The following is a 16,710-nucleotide window of genomic DNA, read 5'->3' on the forward strand; positions in this document are numbered from 1 at the left end:
AGAAATTATTTCTAGCTTTTTAGCCTTTAGTTTCTAGGCAGTGTGAATATTCCATAGTGGTTAAGATCACAGGCTTTGGACTCAACCTCAATGGATTCAAATAGTGGCTCAGTTGCTTATGAACTATAAATGTGGGCAAGTTTTTTAATGTTCCTTAAGCCTCAGTTTCCTAATTTATGGGATAGGGATACTGATATTACCTACCTTTTAAGGTTGTTGTGAAGAATAAATGAAATAATCCATGTACTGTACTCAGATTATCTGGCATAGAGCTAACACTCAGAACATATTAACATCATCATCATCATTATCATCATCACCAGCTGAAGCAGCTTAAACAGGATGAAGTAATAGTTAACAATGTAGGAGTGAAGTCCAATTCAAATTGCATATTAGATACGGCCAAAACTAGAGTGAAGGGAAAATTGAGGGTGAACTCTGATACCCAGTGCCTAGGAAATTAATTTATGCTAAAAAGTTATTGCTGAACAGACACTTCACTAAAGAAGATATACAGATGACAACTTAGCATATGAGAAGATGCTCAAAATCATTTGTCATAAGGGAATTGCAAGTTAAAACAATAGTATGATACCAGTACACATTTTTAGAATGGCAAAAATCCCCAAAAAACCTGACAATACTAATTGCTGGCAAGGATGTGGAACAGCACTAACTCTCATTCATCATTGATGGGAGACAGTATGGCAGTGTCTTTGAAAATAGTCTTATCATGCAATCCAGCAACTGCACTCCTGGGCATTTACCAAACTGATTTGAAAACTTACATCTATGTAAAAACCTGCATGCGAATGTTTATGGTAACATTCACATGTTTATGGTAGTTTTAATAATAATCACCAAAAACTGAAGTCAACCAAGATGTCCTCCAGTTGGTGAATGGATAAACAAACTGTGGTATATCTATACAATGAAATATTATTTAATGATAAAAAAATGAGCCATCAAGCCACAAAAAGACATAAATTAATCCTTAATACATATTGCTAGGTAAAAGGCTACATACTATATGATTCCAATATACATACTGTATATTTCCAACATTCTGGAAAAGGTAACACTATAGTGACAGTAAAACTATCAGTGGTTGCCAGCAGGGAGGGGCTCAGGATTGAATAGGTGAAGCACAGGGGATTTTTTTATGCTGGTGAAACTATTTTGTATGGTACTGTAATTGTGGAGGCATGATACTATGCATTTGTTAAAACCTCTAGAACTTTATAGCACAAAGAGTGAATCTTAATATGTGAAAAAAAATCATTTAGGAGGTCAGGGGATCCCAGGATTGAATGCAGATTGTGACAAAACAATCTAACTGTATTAAAAATGTATAAAGCAGCTTCACTGAAGGGAGTGATGGAAAAGGGTGCTGACCTAAGTAACTTTGGAAATGAGTGTGTAAGACAAAAGAAACTGTGCATAAGCACTGTACTAGAGTTGAAAAAAGTTGTTTTTCATAGGGATATGGGAGAACAATTCTGATACTGTTATGTGTGTATATTGGAATTGAACAATTAAATAAATGAGTTGCAGATGATGGGAGCCAGGTTTCTCATTGTTGGAGTGGGAGTTTACAAATAAGCCAGGAGAGGAGGCTAGAATTATTCATGTGCTAATGGATGAAAGTTGGAGACATCAGTATGACCTCATGCTTAGCTTAGTGTAGATAAAAAAAATACATATAGTAATATTTATAAATATGTATATATTCATGTGGGCTAGTTTTTGCACATGTATCTCCTTACTCTGAGAGCTGAGAGTACCTAGAAACAATGACACTGTGATAGGAACAAGCATACCTAGTGCCAGATCTTGGTTTCTAATACTATTCTCTAATAAAAGGAACCAGGTTTCCTTAGAGAGATGGATGATTCCAGAACTGGGCAGGATGTATACAAATGGGGCCTGTAAGCATCTTGTAGTGCCAGAAAGTAAGGAAGTGCTCAAAAACAAATCAAAACAAAACAAAATAACAGTAACAAAAACAAATGGCCAAAAAAAAAAATCCCCAAACAACAACAAAAACAAGCCCACAATGATGGATTGTATCAAAGGGACACAGGAGCCAACTGAAAGACTCCCAATTGCCTAACTGGAACTATTTGAGTAACAAAATAAAATAAAGTAGTATAGGGTTATAATCCATAATTTCAGTGTCTATGAGTTCATACTGATATTAAGAGAATAGTATGGAAAGGAGGGTAAAAGTGACTTTACAGTGGAGAGACCTGGAGAATATTAGCCAAGTGATCAAGGTCAACATCAAAGTGATAAGTCATTTGATAGTATGTATGCATTTTTTATATGATGTGATAAAAATGGTACTTTACCTCTGTGGTCTTCCTCCTCAAAACCTATAACTCTAGTCTGATCATGAGAAAAACATTAGACAAATCCCAATCAAAGGACAATTTACAAAATACTTGACTAGTACTCCTCAAAACTATCAATGCCATCATAAACAAGGATGTCTGAGAAAGTATCATGGCCAAGAGGAACCTAAGGAGACATGATATTACATGTAATGTAGTATTCTAGATGGGATCCTGGAACAGAAAAGAGGCATTAAGTAAAAACAAAGAAGTATGAATGAAGTATGGACTTTAGTTAATAATAATAATGTATCATTAATGAGTCATTAACTATAAAAAATGTACCATTCTAATGTAAGATGTTAATAGGGGAAATTGAATGTGGGGTATATGGGAACTCTGTACTATCTTCATAATTTTTCTATAAAATAGTTTTGAAAATTAAAGTTTATTACAAAAATAATTGGTTTAGTTAAAAGAATTTTAAAAGGTAAAATCATGACTTTTATGCAGAAATAAAAATGAGAGTGTTGAAAATTTTGTTTAACTGATTATGAAGGAAACAGGAAGATGCTATAACAATTTACAGAAGAATCTATACATGAGACACATTTATAGATCGAGAATATTGAAATAAGTGGGCAAATAGAGGCAAAACTAGCTTTTTTCACCATGAGGTAGATAAGTCAATTTTTTAAAAAAAAAGATTTATTTGTTTATTTTTAGAGAGAGAGAAAGAGAAAGAGAGCAAGTGGGGGAAGGGAAAAAGGGAGAGGAACAGAGAAAATCCCAAGCAGACTCCCACTGAGTGCAGAGTCCCATGGGGGGCTCAGTCCCACCACCCATGGGATCATGACCTGAGCCGAGATCATGAGTCCAGCACTTAACCTACTGAGCCACCCAGGCACTCCGAGATAAGTCAATTTAACCTCTACTGGACAACACAGAATTTACAAGTCTATAGACAAGAATTGTTTTGTATTGCAGTTATCTGCAATTTACAGAACTGTAAAATAACACCCATAAAATCAGCATCAGATAACCCAGAGGGGTATGTTCTAGACAATACATAGTTCTCTACTGAAACACAGTCTTTTCCCCCTATGGTGCATTTATCCTATATACCATTTGCTATAATGGTATTTCAACATAACTCAAAAATATTGAGGTTATTCTTGGAGGTTCCACCTTCTTGCCAATTTTGTCTTTGAGACCTTTGTTCATTAACTCCCTTTGTGATTGTCATTAGTTCTGTTCCAAAATATTTTGGCTCTCTGCCTTTTTGGCACATGGTCAGATTAACTTTCCCATCTCTTTTGAAGTTTGGCATAGCCACATGACTTGTGATGACCAATGAAATGAGAGAGGAAATGATTTACGTTCCTTCCTGGAGGAAGATTTAAGAGCCGGTGTAAGATTTGTACATTTCCTTTTCCTGCTTTCATGAGTGAGGAAATATGTGTCATTTTCTGTATTCTTTTTTTTTTTTTTTGAGAGAGAGTGCATACGGGGCTGGGAGGGGCAGAGGGAGAAGGAGAGAGAGAGAATCTTAAGCAGACTCTACACCCAGTGCTGAGCCTGAATTAGGGCTCTACCTCATGAACAATGAGATTATGACCTGAGCCGAAAAATCAAGTCAGACTGCCCCTCTTTATACCTTCTGTATGCCTAATTCTCTGAGTGACTGTGAAGAGCAGAGCCTCCTTGATGACCTGTATTAGACTATAGCATGAATGAGAAATAAACTGTCATTATGTTGTCACTAGAAGAAAAATTACAAGTTTTTAAGTTAGATTGCTTAGGTTTGAATCTTGGCCACACCATTTACTAGCTTAATGATCTGAGGGAAGCCGCTTAACCTCTCTCTGTTTTAATTTTCTCATGTGTAAAATGAGGATAATAATGACTATGATGTAAAATCATTGTGATGATTAATTTAATATATGCTATCCTTTGACACAAAGTTAATAACAACTGGGTTCTTGTTTATCCTTTGGTATTTTTGGTTCTGTAACTCAAGATTTGTTATTGGTCTCTCAAATTATACTACTGAATGTAATATATTAAGTACAATGTTGTTGAGAATAGTACAGCTATTCCTATGGGGTAGTGTTGTAGAGACAACTTTTCCACTGACTGTCTCGGAATGCTCCCTGGGAGGCTCACTGGTATCATCTTTCCTGCTGGTGCTTTTTCTGTTGAGTGGTTTGTGAAACATGAGGAAATTGGATACCACACATTAGTATGAGGTGCTACATCAGTTACAGACAGGACAGAGCACCTGAGGAAGAGTGAGATTTCTTTCTTGGAATTGGAAATTATTATTCTTTTTCTAGCTCCTGAAGTAGTATCCTTATCTTTTGAAAAATTATTAACCAAATGACTGCTTCACTTTCTTGTAACATTTCTGCTAAGTGAAGTAATTGAAATTAATGAAATGATTATAAAATAGAATAAATATACAATAAAACATGATAAAGTACCTAAGGCTGCTCACATAGGTCATGCATATTCAAATTATTGCAGTTATTATGGACAAAATATGGTATAAAAAGATACACCTGCTATTGTCTTGTGCCCTCTAGAAGAATATATACCTTTAAGAGTGGAATGAATTGGCTTATTTTCTATAAATTTCTTGCAGCCATTTTCCAAAAATGGAAGAATATCCAACATTATGTGCAAGCCAATTTAATGTTCATTGCAAACTAAAGCATGTAAGCCCTTTGTGTTTTGATTTATGAGCAGTTTAATTTCCCAGCCTAATGAAAAAGGATATAGAAATGAAATTGAAGGTATATTTATGTTTTTGGTATCTAGTGATTATATTTCTTCTGAAAAGTTGGTTTATATTGAACAACAGCAAATGTCTTAGTCCATTTGGGTGGCTATAAGAGAATACCATAAACTAGGTGGCTTACAAACAATAGTAATTTACTTCTCATAGTTCTGGAAGCTAGGAAATCCAAGATCAAGGTGTGGGTAGATTTGATGCCTGGTGAAAGGCAGCTTCCTGGTTCATAGAAAGCTGTCTTCTTACTATAACCTCACAGGGCAAAGGGGCGAGGGAGCTCTTTGTGGCCCCTTTTTATAAGGGCAATAATCCCATTCATGAGGACTTTGCCCTCATGACTTAATTGCATCCCAAAGGTACCCCCTACAAATACCATCACATTGGATGTTAGGTTTCAACATATGAATTTTAGGGGGACACTCAGATTATGTTAGGCATCTAACTTTTGTTGAGTATTATAATAGCATGGAACCTATGAAATACAAAAAATAAGAGGCACCTTTAGTAATTGGGGTCCTTCTCAAAATTCGGGGGGGCAAAAAGCTTTTAGATGTGGTAAGAATGCCTTGATTAACAATATTGGCATGGAGAAAAGGTACTCATATTTAATTCTTACAGATGTAAGCTTCTAATAAAAGCAATTTAATTAAACAGGTAGAAGTTGAAAATAAAAATATAAGTAGAATTTTAATAAATACACAAACAAATGTTCCTTTAGCTTATGCTTGGAGAAACATACCTGTACTTACCAACCAAGATTTGTCCATTTTTGTCCCTTAATTTTTATGCATACTCCACTCTTGTTCCCACTTTTTGATCATACTGTTTCTCCACATGAAATGCACTTCTTGGAACTTAAGGTCTAATAGAAATTGTGTATTTTTCCAAAATATCAACTGACTTCTCTGGTCAACACTGATCTTAGAATTTCTACAGATGTTGAAGTTGTTATTTTATAACTTAACAGTTATACAATCTTGCATTATTATCTCTATATTTTATGTTTCTGTAATTTTTTCTCTTTGCATTTGGGCTGTGTTGTTTAAGGAAAGCACCCTGTATACAGAATTCTGGGCACTGATAGAGATATCCAGTGCAAGATGATGGATAAATTCTTAATTGCTGGGAATTGAAAGCAATTATATTACAAACATCTTTTCAGGTGAATCTTCATTGGTATTGACAGTGAAGGGAGCTCTGAAAAATTCACCTTATAGATTTGATTTTGGTCATGGTAAATTCTGATAAAAACAACAGTAAGAGTGCAGCTAAAATGTATATAGTACTTACTTGGCCATGCATTATATGAAATATGTGACACATGTCACTTTAGTTCTCCCAACAAACCCATGAGCATTGTCAACACTTTACAGACAAGGAAACTGAAGCACAGAAGGCTTATGCTTTTTACTGCAGGTCCCAGAGAGCTGAGACTGATTCCAGAGCCACACTGTCAAGTACTATGCTGATCTGACTGTCACCATAGGGCAGGTGGCAGCTCAGTCAAATATGCTTCTCATTTTGTGGGTCATAAATGAGAAATATTCATATTCTGAGGACCTAAGTGGTTGACTGAAAATTCTGAGCACTTACAGATTAAACATTTAGGGTTTCCATAATAATTGGGGACAATCTAGAATTGAACATAGAATAAAGTGAAGGGAATATAAATTTCTAGCTCTGGTTTTCCTACCAATTTGTTGAATAAATTACAGCAGTAGGTCATCCTGAGATGTAGCATAAAACAGCTATTTTTAAGGTGGAAAAGTGGCTTATAAATAAAAAGATTAAGAATCCATTTTGATTTTTCCTGATAGACTTTTGTGAATAGTGATGTAATTCTTAATAATCTGAATAATTAATACAAAATGAATTTATGAATATACTGGCTAGGAAATTATGAACAACACATGCAGTTTCTCACACTGAAAACATTTAAGAATTTAGAAAAAATCTGCAAATATTTGAATGATAAAGTAAAAATATAAAATAAATTTTTCAGAGTTGTGAAGGATTTGTTTATATGCTATAAAAGTATGTTGGGGGAAGTTTTAAAAAATCAGTTGGATAAAAAAATTAGTTAGCTTGGATTTCGGGTGGGGTAGCTAAGTTCTAGCCAGTGGATTGCTTAATCAGTCATCAGTGTTCAGCTTCTGGGAAGAAACTTCTTCCCAAGTGAATACAGTAGACTCTTGGCTTTCCCAGATTTAAATTTTCAGTTTCCAGTATTGGAATGGACCTTAAGTTCTGCAATGTATTGATTTATAATTCTGTCAAATTGTAAATATGACACTGAGAATGCAAGCCTGATGTGTTGTAGCCACTCACAGCCAAGGAGAGTCTGTACCCACATCTTTCAAGTGTGTATTTTTTTAAAGATTTTATTTATTTATTTGAGAGAGAGAGAGAGAGAGAGTGCATGAGCGGGGGGTGGAGGTGGAGGAGAGGGAGAGGGAGAAGCAGATTCCCCGTTGAGCAGGGAGTCTGACTCAGGGCTCCACCTCAGGACCCTGAGACCATGATCTGAGCCAAAGGCAGACCCTTAACTGACTGAGCCACCCAGGCACTCCTCAAGCGTGTATTTTTTATAGAGGAAATCACTGGCTGTTTTGGTAACTACAAAAGCCCAAGGACATCCATCACTAATGGTAATGGTCTACTAGTTCTACTGAAGTTACAATTTTTTCCATTCACTCACTCACTCTGTCATTCATTCTCTCCCTCATCCACTCTCTGAGACCTCCTTTATGCCTGCAAAACCTCCTGCCGAACCTTTCCCACACCTTTGCCATTAGTCTCTTCTCATTTTGATTTATCTTCTAACCAATGGCCTGATTTTTCTGCTCAGTCTCAAAGGCTCTTAAGTATAATATTTAAAGTTGTTTCTTTCATAGCACATCCGTCTTCTTTCCTTCTGTATTCCAAACATGTTCTGAATCAAAGTCAATCTTATTTTGAAGGTCATCTTCCATTGTATTCAAACTGTTGTTTGCCTGTTACAGCTTTTGGTTTGCCTTTGCTTTCTCTCTCATCTTCATGAATCCTGTTTTCTCTTTCATTTTTATGGATCCTTTTTTGCTGCTTTACAACATGTGTGAACTTCCTGTTCACAACATGTCAGGAAATAACTTGTCAAACTTCCGTGGGCATTTTGTGATTTTTTTTTTTAACCTCTAAAACCTTACATAGACTAAACAGTATCAGGGCAGCAATGCTATGGAGCCCCCAAACAAACCGTGTGGGAGAGGTCAGAGTTGCCCTTGATCCTGCAATGAAAACTCAGGAATAAGTGGTGACATCTGAATATGGAGATTCAGAACATGTCAGGCATAGACTGAACCCACTTCTGGATCTTTCACTCCTATTTTACCTTTCCTAAACAAAATAACAGATTTCTGTTTTCTAATCCCAGTTTCTTCTTTTAGGACCTTCCCATGTTAACATTCTTCATCTCTTTGTGTAATGTTTGCCAAACGTCAGCCATTCACAATCACATATTTTGTTATAAGCTTTCAAACTCAAATTATAATTAACTTGATATCCTAAAAATTTGTCTAACCTAAATATATTCATATGAAGTTTCTCTTTCTAATCATTACCATAAAAAAACCCTCACTATCAATTACCATAAATGTAAATGAGATTAAAAGAAAACGGTCTTTTTATATTTTCTGCTATTGGCCTGTGGCAATTGCTAAACCTGAGTTTATTCTCTTTTTATTGAAAAAGAACAGGAAGTATTCTGGCTATCAGTTGCTGCAAAACAAACCACCCCAAATTTAATGGCTTAAAGTAACATTTTATTACTACCTCTCATGGTTTTGTGGGTTGACTTGGGTTATCTGATTGTTCTTATTTAATGGTCTCTCATGCAGTTTCTGTCAGCAGCTGGGGGAAGCGTCATCTGAAGGTTTGATTGGGCTGGATGTCATGATGGCTCTCTCATTCAGCTGGGTGATAGACGTTACCTGTTTCCTGAGACTTCTTCTGGGACTGTTTACTGCAACACTTACCCATTGCTTCTTTATGTGGTGTGTCTTTCTCACACATGGCAGCTGGGTTCCAAGAGTAAGTGTCCAGAGAGGTCTAGGTGGACACTCTGGGGCTTCTTATGACCTAGGCTCTGAAGTCCCATAACACCTTTGTCACTTTCTGTTGGTTGAAGAGTCACTAAGGCCAGTCCAGACTCAAGGCAAAAAATGGCAAATCATCTTTAATCTATCACAGCTACTGTTAGAGTGGTGTTAAAAACTGGCACCAAACTTAGATGTTCTCCATGATGTAATCAGGATTGACAATGAACCAAAAGGGGAATGGCTTTCTCCCTGTATAATTCAATATTGTTTAATTCTGATTCCATTTATCACCTAAACTCATCTTGGTGCTGCCAGTGACAGTGAGCCCCTCCCCAGTGTATTCATCTTCTCCTGTGTGTGTCTTGTCTTTGAGATTTCAATATTAATTTGCTGGTATGTCCTGGCACTCTCATTCTGAGGGTAACCTTCTGCCTTTTGCTAATGCTGGTAATACAAAGAAGAAAGGTAGAAGCCAAAAGGAGCATTGTAATGAACAAAATTAGCTTTTTTAAGGCAAACATCCAAATAGTATGTAAGTCAACTTGGAGAGCATCTTTACAAAAATTCTGGAGAATCTGTAGAAACAGCTACACTGTTTCTAGATTTAGAAACTTCTCTGGCTTATTTGGAAGGACTATTTGAGAGGAGGATTCTCAGTAGACATCTTTCTTCATGGGTCAGACTTCTGATTCAAATGTATGTGGGTGAAATATTAATGTTTTTCCCAGGGGATAGGTCGTATAGTTCTGCTTCTAAGACAAAATAATTTGAGTACCAACATCTGGGTGTATTATGGAAAATTTTAAGGTTGTGCAGTTTGTCAGGAATAGTAACCCAAACCAATACTTATAATCAGCATTAATGAAGTTATGGCAAGCTATTATGAAAATTAATAAACAAATAAGGTGTAGTTTTTTTCTCTTTTAGGAAAAGCACATAAAAGGACCTATTTTTTTTGAGAAATGCACAGACTATTAAGCTTAAATTTGGAGCCAAAGGTCATTCATACCAATTGATGGTATGAGATTTTTTTGAATTGGTATATTGCTCTGTATCTGCATCTAGTTATTATGTACATAAATTTCAGCTAAAGATATACAGATTCAGAACCTTTCTTTCATACAAGTGTCAGTTTTTCCTTTAGCATTGTTCAGTAAATATGCTGAATGATATATTAGTTCATTTTGAACAAGCAATTTTTTCTAATTTACATTATCATTCACCACAAATGGCTTAACTGTCAAGGTTAAATCTCCCTGGCTCTGTACTCAGTGACATTAAGCAAGTAAATGTTTATTTGGTATTAAGCCTTAACTGTAAAGAGGTGTTAGGAGTTTCCAGGCAGTTTTGGATACAAAAATTCTCTTGACCCCATTAGATTTTTAAAGAAGTGAGATAGATACTAGCTGATGCTTGAGATATGTTTTAGATAAATACTTAAGATGCTCTGAGTGGAATCCAGACTAACATTGTTGTCACTGGTATGGTTTTTAGCTCTGAAGATTTCTGAAATGGATTATTTTTTGAAAGTTGTTAAGCACTGGTAGGGAACTCTCTTTTTCTCTCTTAAATTACACTAGATCCTACAGTTTGAAAAGTATTTATGGACACAATACGATGAAGTGTTAATGATGGAAATGTATCTTTGAACTTTCTTTTGTTGCATGTGTGTTAAATCACTGATGAGTCACTGTCTCTACTTTTGCTTAATTTCAAGATTAAATTCATTCATGAACATGATATTTATAAAGAGTTGTTAATAGCTTAGATGTTACAACAGTAAATGAAATAAAGGATCCACAATTATGTACACATCTGGGCACAATAACATGAAAATAAATATACCTAGAAAAATATCTGGAGAAAAATATATCATAGTCATTGTCTTAATATACTTAGATGATATCTATTCCCTTTGGTGATGTTTTTTCTTAATGCTTTTCTTTAACTTTAACTTTTCTGGAATGAGAACATTGTAGCATGGGAATGTGTCAAATAACTAAATGAGATACTGTAATCGCTAATGTTTATTCTTCATCTTAATTGTTAGTTTTAAAATTAGATTCATGAATAAACAAAGGAAAATTTTCTAGGTCAGTCATTTTCTGGCTTCATTTGTGCCAGAGTGACATTTATTATACACACTTCCCTCCTTTTAGTTTATACATTTGTATTAGTGGTCTTATGAGCACTCCAGGGGGACACAGCCCCACTTCCAGGTGATGAGGCAGTATGTTCCTCTATGGTGGATGGAGATGTCCCCTCTTTCACTCTTGGTTCTGTGGCCAGGCCATTTCACTTGGAAATGATGCACCTCTGTTATTAGCAGACTAGCAGAAGTGGCCTGGGCCATTTCTGTGACTCACGATGACTCATTGGGATCTTCAGCAAAAATTCCTTCTTTTAATTGTCAGCTTTCAGGAGCTTCAGAAGTTTAGGTAGAAGGGATGTGAGTGAGTGAAGGATATTTTATAGGAATAATCAAAGGCTGAGCATTTTATACATTTTGATTCTGGAGTAGAGGATGGTAAAGCTATGCATTTGGATTCTGGGCAGATGGAAATTCTCACAAAAAACCATGGAAAAGGTAAAAACAGTGCCTAGGTAACTAGCAAAATAAATGGTACAGAGTACTTTTTCCGTGTGCTTTTTCCATCTTTGTTTCTCATTCTTTGACTCATATCATCTTTCATCCTTTCTGTAGTCGATCATGTGAGGCTACAGAATAATGGAGAAAAGAGAAAACAATATACCTAATGCCAATCCATTTACTGAATCCAACTTATTGCCTGAAGTTATTCTGTTGCTATTTTTGTCCTGTAATAAACATGTCTCATTGAGTAAGAGAGAAAAGGAAGTCATCCCCAGGGGGTGAATCTGCATGGAAGAGTGTGCAGCAATTTGTGCAAATGACTGCTAGTCATAGAACTTCTGGAATAAAGAAAAATTCATTACTCCTGCTTTAGGTGAAAGTGGTAAAAGTAATTGAAAGTAGTCTGAAAAGGAATATGTGCCACTTGGGTTCTTATAACTAGATCACGCCTTTATAAAGAGAAGATAGTGGCCTTTTAGCATATAAGACTTACCACATATCCCAACCTCCCATTTTAAAGAGATGATTTTGAAAATAATCAGTCAAGGAGAATCTTCAATTACTACTTTGTTCAAGAAACCATACAATTTGGGTTGTTAGAAACATGACTCCAACAGATGTGTTATTCACAAAATAGAATACATGAAAACTCTGTGACTAAACTAAACCTCACATGTTTTGCAGTTGAGCTATTTAGTGCAGTATCTTGAGTAAAAGATGTGTTTGGATTCTTTTACATTTAATGACTTTGTGTGAAAAATTAAGGGGTTAAAAATAAAATGAAATAACTGAGTCTTTTATTTTCCTTCCTAGTAGTTTATTGTGTAAAGAGACTTTCTTTTCCTACTATGCTTTATCCTTTGATACTTTTCATCTCCTTGCAAGCTTAAGAAAAGTGATGTATGTTCTAGATCTGTAGTTTATCAATTTGTATCAAACAGCTGCTTGTATTAGTGGCCAGGCCGGCTGAGCTACAAAGTATGGACATTGAAATTTCTGAATTCTGTAATCTAATAGGTCATCTGCCTCCATAATTTTTAGAGAACCATTTTTGCACTACCCGGACACATCTTGAGGGGCGTTTGCAGTTTTATTAATTGCATTTGTAACTCACAGAAATTCTTACATAAGGAGAAGGATGGGTGAAGTCCTTCAAAGTTTTTCAAAGTTTTTTTTATTCTGTCTGGAAAGGGTTTATTTTATCTTCTATTCTCTCCTTTTCTATAGAGATAGTCTGCTGAATAATGTAGAAAATTACTCTTTATGATATTCACGCTTTATTCCGTATCAAAGCTCTGAGAGAGCAGATGTTATGGACATCAGGGTTATGAGGGACAGGTTGGCTGGAGATTGGCAGGGAAGGTAAGTGAGGGGTTAAGGCTAAGTCACATTCTGTGCTTGCTCTCTTAAATTTCACATGGATAGATTCTGACTGTTTTGAAAATAAGGGCCACCTTGACAGGTAAATGAAAGTGGGTGGTGTCTCAGAAGGGAAGTTACAGACTAGGCAGTGTCTATTGCCGGCAGCCAAGCCCAGGCTCTTACTGTCCCTATAACAGTGTTTAGATCAGGCCTGTGGAAGTCATTTCCATTCTATTCTTCCCTGTTGCCCCACTCACTGCAGAGCAGCATTCTGGAGCAGTTGCTATAATTTATACTAATCAGAAGATATTTTATTTTTTAAAAGAGGATAAAGTCATTAACCTGGATGAGAATTATAGGGGGCTCAGCTGTTGCTTATAAGGATCAGCAGCTTATAAGGCTGGTCCTAATCTCTCCACACAAATTCCACCCATTTTTTTTCCCCTTTCATGGCAGAAGCTACCAGAAGCTACCACAAATGGTCCTGGTGAAGTTTGTCTTGCTGTTTAGAGATGGCCTTATTGACTATGATTTCAGGGGTATTAGAATGGACTTCTTGCCCCCCTCCAACTAACCTACCTACCAACTAACAAACCAACCAACTCAGCAACCGATCTTTTTACCATGGGACAGAGCCCTTTATTCCCATGTTTAAAGCCACTGTGAAGTATAAACGACTATGGTAAAATTCTTTGTTGAATGTTTCTATTACTACAAGGTCAGTTTAACAAGGCAGGGGAAATAGAGAAGTTAAAGATGTTCAGGGAAGTTACTGAAACTATGGGCTCGGGTCACTTTACATGTATATTCCCAATTTTGTTTAGGGCTAGACTGTTAAATACCCTTCATGGAGCAAAACTGGGCTATTTTAGAATAAATTCTCTTGAATGGTGAATGAGTAAGACATGTCTGACTAAAGGATCCAAAATATTTCCAAGTTTCTTTGTTTTAGGCTTCTAGGAGCCTCCCCATACTTTCTCTCTTTGACCATTGCTACTCATACTGACTGCAGGGCCCTTCAACAGTAGCTCATTACACAGAGTCACAATCTGATGAGATGTGGCTAGTTTCAGTGCTTTGGTCCTGTGGAAGGGGGTTGTCCTGAGAACTTGGGTATTTTCTTTAGCCTGTGATGGTTTAGGAATTGTTATCTTGAGACATCTCTCTGCCGCACCTTTCTAGATACTTTGGCTTTCTTGATAACTCACTAGTGTGTGTGTGTGTGTGTGTGTGTGTGTGTGTGTGTGTGTGTATAACAGGTGTTTCTAATGTAGTTTAATTCAAGAACTATTCCTTAGTCACCTACTATGATTAAGACACTGTTCCACAAAAAAACCCAAAGACACCATTCTAGGCACTGCAGGGATTTGGAGTGAGGCATAGAGACTGTGGCCTTGAGTTAATATTAAAAGTGGGGTGAGGAGATGGGGTTCGGAATGGTGAAGAAATAGAAGACAGCATTTTAAGCATTTCGCTGTATTAAAAGAAAGGAAAATCCCAACTATTAGGGAAGGTATCCTGATTTGCCCAGGTCTGCTAGTTTTGTTTTGTTTTCTCCTTCTGCTTTGGTGAGGCTTAGGATCAATCTATAAAAAGTGAAAAATTAATAAAGAAAGTATTTTAAAGTACCTGCTTCTAGGAACAAAGCACATATGAGTGGAACAGTTACTAGCTCTTTAAAAGGCTTGCCCTTGACTTAAAAGAGAACTTTAAAAAAAATTTCAGTGAATGGGGTGGGCACCATTTCTTAGCATTCTCAATTATTCAGGAGCTCATTATCCAGTTGGAGAATTATCTAAGTTGCCCTCTTTTTCTCCTCCTTTTATTTTTGCCTCTTGTGTGATCTCTGTGTCCTTTTTATATATTAATTCCTCCATAGCTGGTAGGAAGGAGAATAAAAAGATTAATTGCAAACCTTTAGGTAGATTGGTTAGGAAAAGGCTCTGATGTTTGGGCAAAATGAGGGTAATTGGTGGATTGCCTATTTGTTCTGGTTCGTTATCATCATGGATAATGATTGATGGAAACCAGTGGAACTGGGCATGTTGAATGGCTTAAAATGTAGGTGTAGGAGGAAGGTTCAGTTTTTCTCTATTTTATACATTGTTCCAATAACCTGCATTATATAATGATTTTGTAAAGTCTTTATGTTTTTTTTTTTTGAGTACAGTATTTAAATTTCAGAGTCTAAAATAAACATCCTAGAAGAGTAACCTCTGGGTTAAAATGGTTATAGCTGCAAGGATGTGCTGTGACATGCTTCCAGAAATCTGTAGGGCAAATATGAGAGTATTTTGGCTCTAATGCTCCTTAGCCAATTAGAGTTTATGGCAGCTGTCATTCAATATTAGTGGCCTATAGTTAAAAGATGAATACTTTAAAATGAATGTGTTTATGGTTCCTTCTCTTATCTCAAGATAAGTGGTTTGGCTTGCCAGCAGGTGGTTTTTTGTTAGGATCCCTTCTAGGATATAAATGGATAGGACCTGGTCTTCCAAGGGATTTCTTTCTTCAGCTCTTTTAAAAGTAGTGTTAGCAAGGGATAATAAGATAAAATGCCTAATGGATCCCTGAACCCACTTTCAGTGAGTTCATGGGAGTTCATAAATGTGCAGCTGGGGAGTGTTCTTTAGAGCCAAGAAGATTACTGTTCATGTTGACTTTGTGAAGGCAGCACATCCACAGCACCTTTTCTATAACCACAGAAATCAAGTCAGAAGTATCTCTCTCTCTTTCTTATATTCAAAAACACTATTGAAATGATTGATATATTTTGAAAGAGTAGTTTATAAGAGAGGCATAAGTTAAAATTCTGACCTTTGGATAAAATTTTATAAAGCCCTTTTCTCTCCTTGTCTCACCTCCTTTACTAGTTCCTTTTATAGGTTGTGGCCACCAAGCACTTTATGATGTTTTCTGCCATATTGGCATCTAAATATTGCAGAGATTGTTTGGATAAAGACATGTTAGAAGTAAACTTTAGACATAGAATTTTGGAAAATACACATTAAATATACACAGTTACAATGAAAGATTAAATAGAAATCAATGTTTGATATAAGGATTAAAGAATTTATTAAAGTCAATTAACTCCAAAGGGAAAAGGCAATAAAATAAAACCAATAGAAAGGTCAAAAAAATTATGATTTTTCTTGTGGAGGAATGATTGATGTAGCGCCCCATGCTGTTCCCTAAGAATTTAGGATGGTATTTGGATGACTGTGCTTGTTTTGCACTTTGTACTGGGGATGAGTTGGGCAACGATTCCAAGGCTGATGATGAGTAGAGAAGTTACTTTCAAATTACCTCTGGAACAAACTTGTCTGAATTTCAAACTCATCCCTTCAACTCTGATGTGACAGCTCCATGTTTATGTCTCACAGTATCTCAAATTTTACATGTTTAAATTTCTTGGTCTTCCCCTAGAAATATGCTTCTCTTCTGGTCTTCATAAGTAAATAATGTCTCTATCTTCTTAGAACCTTGGGAGCCATCTTTGATGACTCCCTCCACATTTAGTGCATATCAATTCACCTTGATTGCACTTCCAAA

General features: G+C 36.1%; 1 protein-coding gene across 2 annotated transcripts in view; it reads left to right on the forward strand.

The window, feature by feature from the left end:
- PLCL1 (phospholipase C like 1 (inactive)) overlaps positions 1-16,710 on the forward strand; it is a 339,289-nt gene that overhangs the window by 106,508 nt on the left and 216,071 nt on the right. The gene's annotated exons all lie outside the window — the stretch shown is intronic.

This window comes from Zalophus californianus, chromosome 3, assembly GCF_009762305.2.
Source record: "Zalophus californianus isolate mZalCal1 chromosome 3, mZalCal1.pri.v2, whole genome shotgun sequence".
Taxonomy (NCBI): domain Eukaryota; kingdom Metazoa; phylum Chordata; class Mammalia; order Carnivora; family Otariidae; genus Zalophus; species Zalophus californianus.